Genomic DNA, 9,313 nt, shown 5'->3' with positions numbered 1-9,313 from the left:
TTGTTTTCCCCTCCTCCTCAGGGAAAAAAAAATAAAATCAAGTAAATAGTGAGAATTTGCAACACAACTCATTTGTCATATCTTCTAGAACCACAGTTCCTGTTGGGCAAATAGCCAGTGTTGGGGGAGTACATACCCACATATATTTCACTGTTGCTGATCAGTAAGTCAACTAAAATGGACTTAAAACTCATAGCTGAAAAAGGATTACAAGACAGTCTTACAAAATTTAACACCTATTTCAAAAGCTTACTCTGCGGAACAGTCAGTACAAAATGAAAATATCAAACCCTAGAAAACAAGTTCTATGTATCCTGGATGTAGAATTTTTTTTTCAAAATAGCAGTGGCAGCAACTTGAGCTGCAGTAGAATAAATCTAAGACTAAGACTGCCTTCAGAGCTTGTCTGCTACCTCAGAATTCCAAGTTCTTTGTCATAAAGTTAGAAACCAACCCGGAAAACTTCCACTAAGAGGTGACACTGTGAGAAAAAAAAAAATCAGGAATACATTTAACCAAGTGGACACACTAATCAAGGGTAGCCGATGAAACTTTGTTACACCAGGAGTAAAGGTGAAACATGAAAGAAAGTAAAGATACAAGCATGAGACTCCATTTAGCAAAACCCAGGGAAAGGTCAAAGGTCAACTGCATTCCTTACCTGGACAAAAGAATTTGGATATTTCTTGGATATTTCTTATCTAACTTAATGTCTACCAAGAAAGTGGTTTTAACAAGTCCTAGGAGGAAGATTCGGAAATGTACCAAGACTACTTGCAGTTACAAAAAGAAAGAACTGCTGCAAAACAGAAGATGAAGCAAAAGGCATTTGTCCACCAACCTCTTAGAAACTACTGTTAAAGGTGGGGGAAAAGTGATGCTTAACAGCTCTGGGAGTCACAGACAGTGCTGCAGACTCTACAACTGAACTGAAGAAAAGGCTCAGATTCATCAAATACTCTACTGGAATATTTGCAACCTTTACAACAAAGCTGTTAGTTACCCTTCACTTCAACTGGGACACTAACTGCTGTCCTCTTCTCTTCTATCACATGAAAGGTAGTGAGAAGAAAAGAACTTAAAAGCAAAACCTGTGAAAATAAGAGGAACATAATCAAGGCTGTTGTGGTTTTTTTTTTTGTTTGGTTTTTTTTTTTCCCTGAGCTAAGAGGAGAGCAGGATATTTAAATAACAACAGAAAATGGGCTTTTAGTGTTTTAAGAAAAATGGAACTTACCTGCAGCATAGACCAGGGTTCTTTTATCAGTCCACCATTCAAAATGCACCCAAAGACCTACATCTTCCAAAGCTACATCTCACTGCATAATGAACAATCCTCCCCCTATGTTTCAGATTTGTTGTTTTCAAGCACAAAAGTACAGAACAGCCGCCTCTTCTGGTCTGCTCAGGGTTTTCCCCATTATGTAAACTAACATTAAATACACAAATTACCTCATGCTATTATCACTCAAATTCTAAGCTCAGGATGAACTCTTCACATTTTGCAATAATTAGGAAGCATAAAAAGAAGATAATAGGCTGTATTTAAAATTCAAATCAATCAACTTACAAGCAATTCTAAGCACTATGAAATTTTAATAATTACATGGTTAGCATACATTTCCACACGGTGAAGAACTCAGAGAGAATGAAAATTTACAATAAATTTAATTTCCCCTCTTTCCATATCTTTCTGTTCATCTATTTACTTACATGATGATTTCAAAGAGCTTTTGCTTTGGACAGTGTTTGCTGCATCTAGGAAAAAACCAAACATAAGCCCAAGAGCCTCGAAGTGTTTGTCAGTAAGACTAAGTAAATGCTAATAATAATTAACACATTTAAGATCCTCCCTTTGAGTTAAAACATAAGGAAAAGGAGGAAGGTTGTCATATTTCAGTGAGAGAATGCAGTCTTTAGTGGCCTAGCAAATATTTTCAAAGACTTTAAAATATTCAGTGTTATTAAAGAGTCTGGTTTTCTTAAACAGGAATTAATTCAGCAAGAAATCACCAGCTACTTTTTACCGATCACTTAAAACACTCCTTTTTGAGATGCAAGCATGCCTAAAATAACTAATAATGTGAAAAGCCTGCTGCAAGTAATCATTAATTATAACAGAATTTGGAACAAATGAGCTTTCAGTTAAGATTAAGTCAGTATTGCTAACGAAATAGGGCAAACAGTAAATGCTTTTACTGAGAAAAACTGCATATTTTCTAAAGAAATAAGAACTATATCTTAAATAAGAATAAAATAGGAGACTGGAGATGTATGTAACTTAATTTACAAGTAATCTCCATGAAACAGAAATAAATTATGAAGTAATAAACTATAAATACTGCTCCTTTCTTCTCCTTGCCACCACAGCAATTTAAACACTCAGAAACAGAAAGAAGAAATTGATCTTGCCATTAATCCCAGCTTGCTTATTTTATATATACAATAGCAAGCCACTCACTACATGGATGGATGAGCAACACCCTGATGTAAAACTGACTAGGATATGCAACAAAATAGGTATTCCACCACAAATGTTTCAGTATTTTTTGGTATATGTACAAATATTTATATATCAGTTTTATAGTATATACTATAAACACTTCAGTATTTCATGTGCATGCATCTGAAGCACAAGTAACTTCTGTACAACATTTATTTCCAAAAGTGGAGTAATTCTTTCTAAATGTCACAGTTAACATCGAAGTGAAATTAGAGGGAAAATTATGTCAAATTAATTTTTGTGTTTACATAATGTGCCATACAAAAGGTAAAATAAGACTGAAAAGTAACAGCAAGTTTTCCAACCACTTATCACCACCCTCCTAAATTATCTATGGAAAATGTAGGCTTTTCTAGAAGGGGAATAAAGCAAACACTAAAGAGTTCTCATAAATTCACTCTGTTGGTTCAGATATGAAGACTGTCAAATCTCTAAGAACTCCCCCCCCCACCCCCCGATTTTTACTACGGCTTCTGGAAACCAAGAAGTTTTCAGCTCTTCTCACTTTGAGGTAAGTGGGACAGCTTTGATCAACTTGAGGTGCAAATATAAGAACAACTCACTTGAGAGAAAAAAACATTACAAAACAGTAAGAGAAGTTCTCAACTTCAACATAGTCAAAGGAATTCGGAATTTGGAAAGAGAAGCACATATTTCCGTATTCCAAGGCAGGGAAGAATAATAATAATTTAAAAAGGACTTTAGCACAGGGTTGAAGGTCGAAGCTTATAAGGTTATAAAGGGTCCTTTTCTGAGCTTAGCAGGAAAGACTGGCCCTGGACAGAATGCAAACACAACTTCCCAGAAGGAATTTCCAGTCTTCCCTCTCTTAAGTCAGCTTGGAAATTATGGGAGATATTTGAATTTGTCACTCACGAACTGCCTCCATGCAGCTGACAATTTATCCTAATATAGAGTAGGACGCTCCCTTATAGGGTTTAGATTTTAAAAAAAAAAAATACTGAGAAGGTGCTTGTATAGATCCAAGAGAAAGATTGCTGTGATAAATTAAAGAAAGGTGGAGATGGGAGAGAAGCTATATGAAGTGATACACACACTGTAGCTTCTTTTTGAAGGAGGAATAGGAAAATAAGGAACAGCTCAAGGCAACTCCAAGGAGGTAACTTTAAATTCCTACAAGAAGAGATTTAAGTATGAGACCTAAGGCACAAAAAAGTAAAGTCTTTGTTTTGTTTAAAAGAACGTTGCAAAAAAGATCATTAAAAAGTGGAAGACAGGAATAATATCTTAATATTCTAAAAAGTAGAGAGTGTAAGAGCACAGTTTCCCCACAAAACGTGTTTTGTTTTTTCAGTCCTCAGCACACATATTCAGTTTATCAACACACAGAAACCACTTAATAAATGGGTGGAATAGAGGAGTTGATTTTAGGGTTTGTTTTTTTTTCCGGCATCACGATCTGCAACACAGTGGTTCTACCTCATTGCCAAATGTGGGTAATCATTGGTATTCCATCAGTAATTTCAATAATAATAATACAAACAGATACAAAGGAAGAAGGTATAACAACTGCCCAGAATGCTAAAAGGAAAAACTGAACAATCAACTCAGAAATGTAGCTAAATCTTCAAGTGCAGCGACTTCCTATTGCTTGTATATACCTGAATCTTCCTGCTTAATTGTTATTTGACAACTTTGTGCTTTCCTCCCTGTGTACAAGGTCCAAACAAGAAAACATTGTAATACAGGGATAAAAAGCAAAACTGATCTTACATAAAGTGTTGTCAAAAGGACACAGTAAACAAGGGGAATACATTTTAAGCTAGTCTTTAGGCACCACTTGTCACAGTCCATGGAGATTTTTAAAGTTACAAAAAACATTCTTCAGCTAACACAATTATCACTTTAAAAGTCTTCTATGTCTCACGAAAGTCTATTTCTCTGCTACTTTTCTCTTAAATAGTAATAATAATTCCTGCTAAGCACACCTGATTGCATTTTTGCAATCTTACACTCAAACAGAAAGCATAGCTCAAATATTCCATTTACTTTTTTCTGAATTGTTTCAAAGTAAAACCCAGATTTTTAAGAGGTTTTGCGAACTTTTCTCTATGACAATCAAAAATACTGGAAACATTGTGTCTTGCAAGGTCCATCTCTTTAACACAAGTATCTCATCACGAGTCATATAACTGAGGAAGGTTCGACTATCAAGTCATCATCAAACTCCTACAATTATAAATGTAAACAAAACACAAAAGTCTCCTCCTTGAAGATTTGGAAAATGCTGTCATATTCTTCTGCTCAGAAAAAGCATAGCATGTCACCCAGAGAAATAAGAGGAGAGAATCATGTGTTGCAGGAAGTAATATTATGACTCAACAGTTAAGCTAGTACAATGCTTCTAGACAGAAAAATCATAGATATTATCACTTGTAGTTATAAAAAGATTTGATCAACTCTTAGAATAGCAGAAGAATGAAATTTAACATTCTATCCAAATTTGACTTGAGCTGATTTTATTTCTCCCTACAGAGCCAAGTGAATAAAATGTAGGATTATTCACTCCCTGTATAAATAATGTATTGGGTGTAAAGCAATTAAAATCACCTTTAACAGTCTACCCCAAAAAGCTAGAAGATTTGCGCCAAGAGATAGAAAGTTACTTCAGTACTTACAATGGGTTAAGTTATAATATCCTGTAGCAAAACTAGGATTAATTTCTGGACAAGTGAACATATGTGTTAGAAAAATAATGAAAAAAACCATTTAAGTGTGATCCAGAAGCTTTGGTATTCTGGAAATGTGAAGACAGCACCACTTGATGAACCGAAATCTCAGAAGCAATATGCATAAAATGATATACAGTATCTTCAGTCAGTACGAAGAAAATACATTTTCTTAAATCAGTGACTAGCACACACACTGAAGACATTAACAAAGTCAGAATTTAACAAACTAACTATCTTTCTTTAACTTAGTCTGACTACAGCAGAAATCAAGCACAGACAAAAATAATTACTCTGAGAGAAGCTGAGCGCTCAGACTCTTAGAACTGCTACAAAAGCAGTTGAAAGCTTTATTTTCTGCAAAGCTCTTGAAAAACTGCACCTATAAAATTGCAAACACTACATGTCCTAAAAATCAGAAGTTTTCTCAGAGGAAAAATAAACCTCACAAGCACTGACTCACTCTCTCCTCTCAGCAACTGGCAATTTCAGCAACCCCTGTAAGATGCTGACTACATTTAACTTTATTTTATGGGAACCTAATTACAAAAGCTTGTAACACAACAAGCTGAAAGCCTGTACAGTCAAAGGCAGGAAACACCAAAACTAAAGTAACATTCAAAGAACTGGTTGTGAAACCTGCAGGCCTGAATTCTATTTACTACCTCACTGTAATGTTATCCTACCTTTCACCAATGGTTAGGTAAAGATATTTTCTAAACAGAGTGCAAGAAAATAAAAACTTTAATAAACAAGCAAAACAAATAAGCAGATTTGTGTATGTCTAAAGGACAAAGTTCTTCAGTGTGTGTTCACTGACAACAATCTTTCTCAAGTTCACGGCGGTTTCATTTACTATTTTCAACATGAGTGGTCCTAGAGTAAACCCTGCTAGTGGTACTTTAAGCATGATGTCACCTGGGTAGCTCCTGAAAAGGATTAGAAAATTTAATATTTAAACAGATGGCAGCCAGGCAGCACTACAGATCTTAATATTGCTCAGAGTAGTTAAACCTTTGTTTGCAACAGTGAGAAATAATTTCTGAGGATGGGACAGAAAAATCAAGCTTTTTGCGGCTTACACAAAACTCAGATTTCACAATCAGAATAATCAGGTAATTCTACCAGGTCATTAAGAATATAATTCAATTCATTCACTGAAAGTGAGACTGACTACTCAGAATATCTTTTTTCTGGGATGTTATTTTAGATAGAACCTTAAGAAAGCGGAAGTTCTGTATATATCTGGAACACTTAATTTCTTTGAAATACGACTGAAAACCAGATGCAATGTTTCTATTTACTGCCTCACTTTAATGATAATACTACAATTCCATTATACAAGTGTCTCTTCAAAGTTGCAACATTTTTGTTTTGTAGCATAAGCACTTAGAACCCTTATAAATGATTGTTAATTCAAATAAACGTAACATTCTTACCAGTAAACCAAAGTCTTTATTCTCTAAGACTACAAAGTTATTGTCTTCATATTCTGTCTAATTCCTAACACTACCATGACACACAAAAAAATGTGGTTATTTTATTTTTCCTCTGCAGTTATCAACTGAAACCAAAGACTCTCTCTTTCCACGGAAGCTCTGCATACCTCTAATCATCCATACCACACTCCTCTGCCTTTTTCCTAGTTCCTTTACTGCTATGTAATCATCTATACTGATATAATGACATATCTGTAGCATCAGTATATATATCTGTATGTTTATCTGCATGACTCCAGAACTGAACAGGATACAGATGTACCTGGAATTTGTGCAACAGGAGGCATGTTTTTTGGTTTTGCTGAGTTCCATCCTAACAGTTCCTAACATTCCACAAAACGACATACTACCTGAACTTTTTAGCACTCTAGTCTTTCATACTTCTTACAAAGGAGGTACAAAGTCCCAGTAAGAATTATGCTTCACATGCCACCAACTGTTAGAATGCAGCAATTTTTGCAGTCTTCATTAAAGTTTTACAATCTGAAAGCACAACTAAAAGAAAAGCAAATTGTTTGCTTTCCTTTTTTCATAAATAAAGGCTTGTATATCTATTATTTAGCAGCAGATATCAGGGCTCCAAACAACATTTACAGCCTTTTTCTTGAACGGTTAATTTAGAAACCAGGAATACATAAAATTAGTTAAAATCCTGCCTTGCCATAGGCCAACAATGTAAAACCTACAACCAATGAAAAACCCACAAGATGTTCCACACTACTCCTGGGCAGGGCAAACTATGAGAGTTAAAACCAAAGGTGGTAATAGGACATAACGTTGCCTAAAAGAGTTATTTGTTCAATATTTCACTCGTGACAAAAAGCACTGTAGATCACTTTGGAAGGTAACGTTACTCAAATGTTCTTTGTGGCCAATACATTCAGTCTATACACAGTGTCACAACAAATGTGAGGGGAATGGGAATTTATACAGAACAGTCATGAGAAAGAAACAGAGAAAACAATAAATTAGAAAGTACTGACACTGCAGAGAAATTACTACAAATTAACAGATAATTTAAACTAGAGACAAAAAGAGACATTAGAAGCAGAAAAAAAAGTAAAAAGGGAGAAGTACTAGATAATAGGAGAAGGACAGTAAAACAATGCAGAAAAAATAAGCCATGATCTCCTACTAATCTGGAACGTCAAGACAAGGAGCAAAAGGAACTAAACCAGAAAGAGTAAGCAAGAACAGCAGCTACAGAAGATTATTATTCTTCAGTCACAAGAAAAATGTTACAATGAAATACATACTAACATTAATTGATTTACGTGAACATCTGTTTCTATTGGTCACAATGTCCACCATCTTTCCTCCTTGTATTAGCCTTCTGCTCAGCATATGGAAACCAAATTACTTATATCCTAATTCAGATTAATTCTGCAGCCAACTATCAACTTTTCTTTCCAAACATTAAATTCCACCTAGCTTCATAATATTTGTCAGGTAAGCTGTGTGGGGTTCTACTGATATTCTTCTGAATTTAGTCTTCCTACATTATTTCAGGTGGCTTTAGGATTATTTACTCACTATCAGGTCTCCTACTGAAACCGACACAACCCTATCCTTTCATCCGGTCATAACTGGTCACTCCCAAAATCTTTTGGGAGACAGACAAAAGGAGGACAAAGGTTTTTTTAGTTGACAAGAAATTCAAACTATCTGCTCTTTTGCTATGTTTATAAAGAAAAATATGCAAAAAATTAATCATGGTTTGTGAATGTAAACCGTTACACCCTTGGGTGCTGTACAAAACCTACCCAAGCAGAAGAGACACACAAGTTTATTACTACTATTCAGCAGAGAAACTTACAAAAATCTATTTAATCCATTACTTCTTCAGATGCATAAATGTATATTGAAGCAAAAGCTGAGAATGTAGAAGACAGTTCAAGTTCATAATCATGAAAAGCAGCTAGTAAAAAGAGGAGTTGAGCAGCAGACATCCCTGTACATCAAATATGTTCCAAAAATGTGAGAAAAGAAAGGTGCCTGATCTTGCACTGAGAAAGGGCTGAAAACACTGGCAAAGTTTCACCACTGCCACTCTCCCCCAAAAGTATGACGTCCTGTACAACTTGTACTACTATTAACCATGTAATAGTAATATTTCCAACCACCAGAAGACACAGGAACAGAAATTTTATTGCAAAAACTAGAAAAATTATTAAGATGTATTTACTAGCAATCATGATTTTAAATTGAGAAAGTCAGCAATGGAGACTGCACAATCTGCATGTGTAGGGATACTAAAATTCAACCAGATCAGTGATATAATTTAACTTTCAAGTTATCTCCGATGTAAGCAGTGAGGTGACTACAGCCTTTCTATATACATAAGGAGGGCCATATAAGAAAGACGGAGGCTTTTTATCAGGGTCTGTAGTGACAGGACAAGGGACAATGGTTTTGAACTGAAAAAGGCTAGGTTTAGATTAGATATTAAGAATAAATTTTTTGTGAAGGTGGTACGACACTGGAACAGGTTGCCCAGAGAAGCTGTAGACGCCCCCTCATTGGAAGCATTCAAGGTCAGGCTGGATGCAGCTTTGAGCAACCTGATCTAGTGAAACATGTCCCTGTCCGTGACAGGGGGGTTGGACTAGATGACCTCTAAA

Source organism: Pterocles gutturalis, unplaced genomic scaffold, assembly GCF_000699245.1.
Source record: "Pterocles gutturalis isolate BGI_N339 unplaced genomic scaffold, ASM69924v1 scaffold23204, whole genome shotgun sequence".
NCBI classification, from domain to species: Eukaryota; Metazoa; Chordata; class Aves; order Pterocliformes; family Pteroclidae; genus Pterocles; species Pterocles gutturalis.
Note: the sequence above shows the minus strand (reverse complement) of the source record.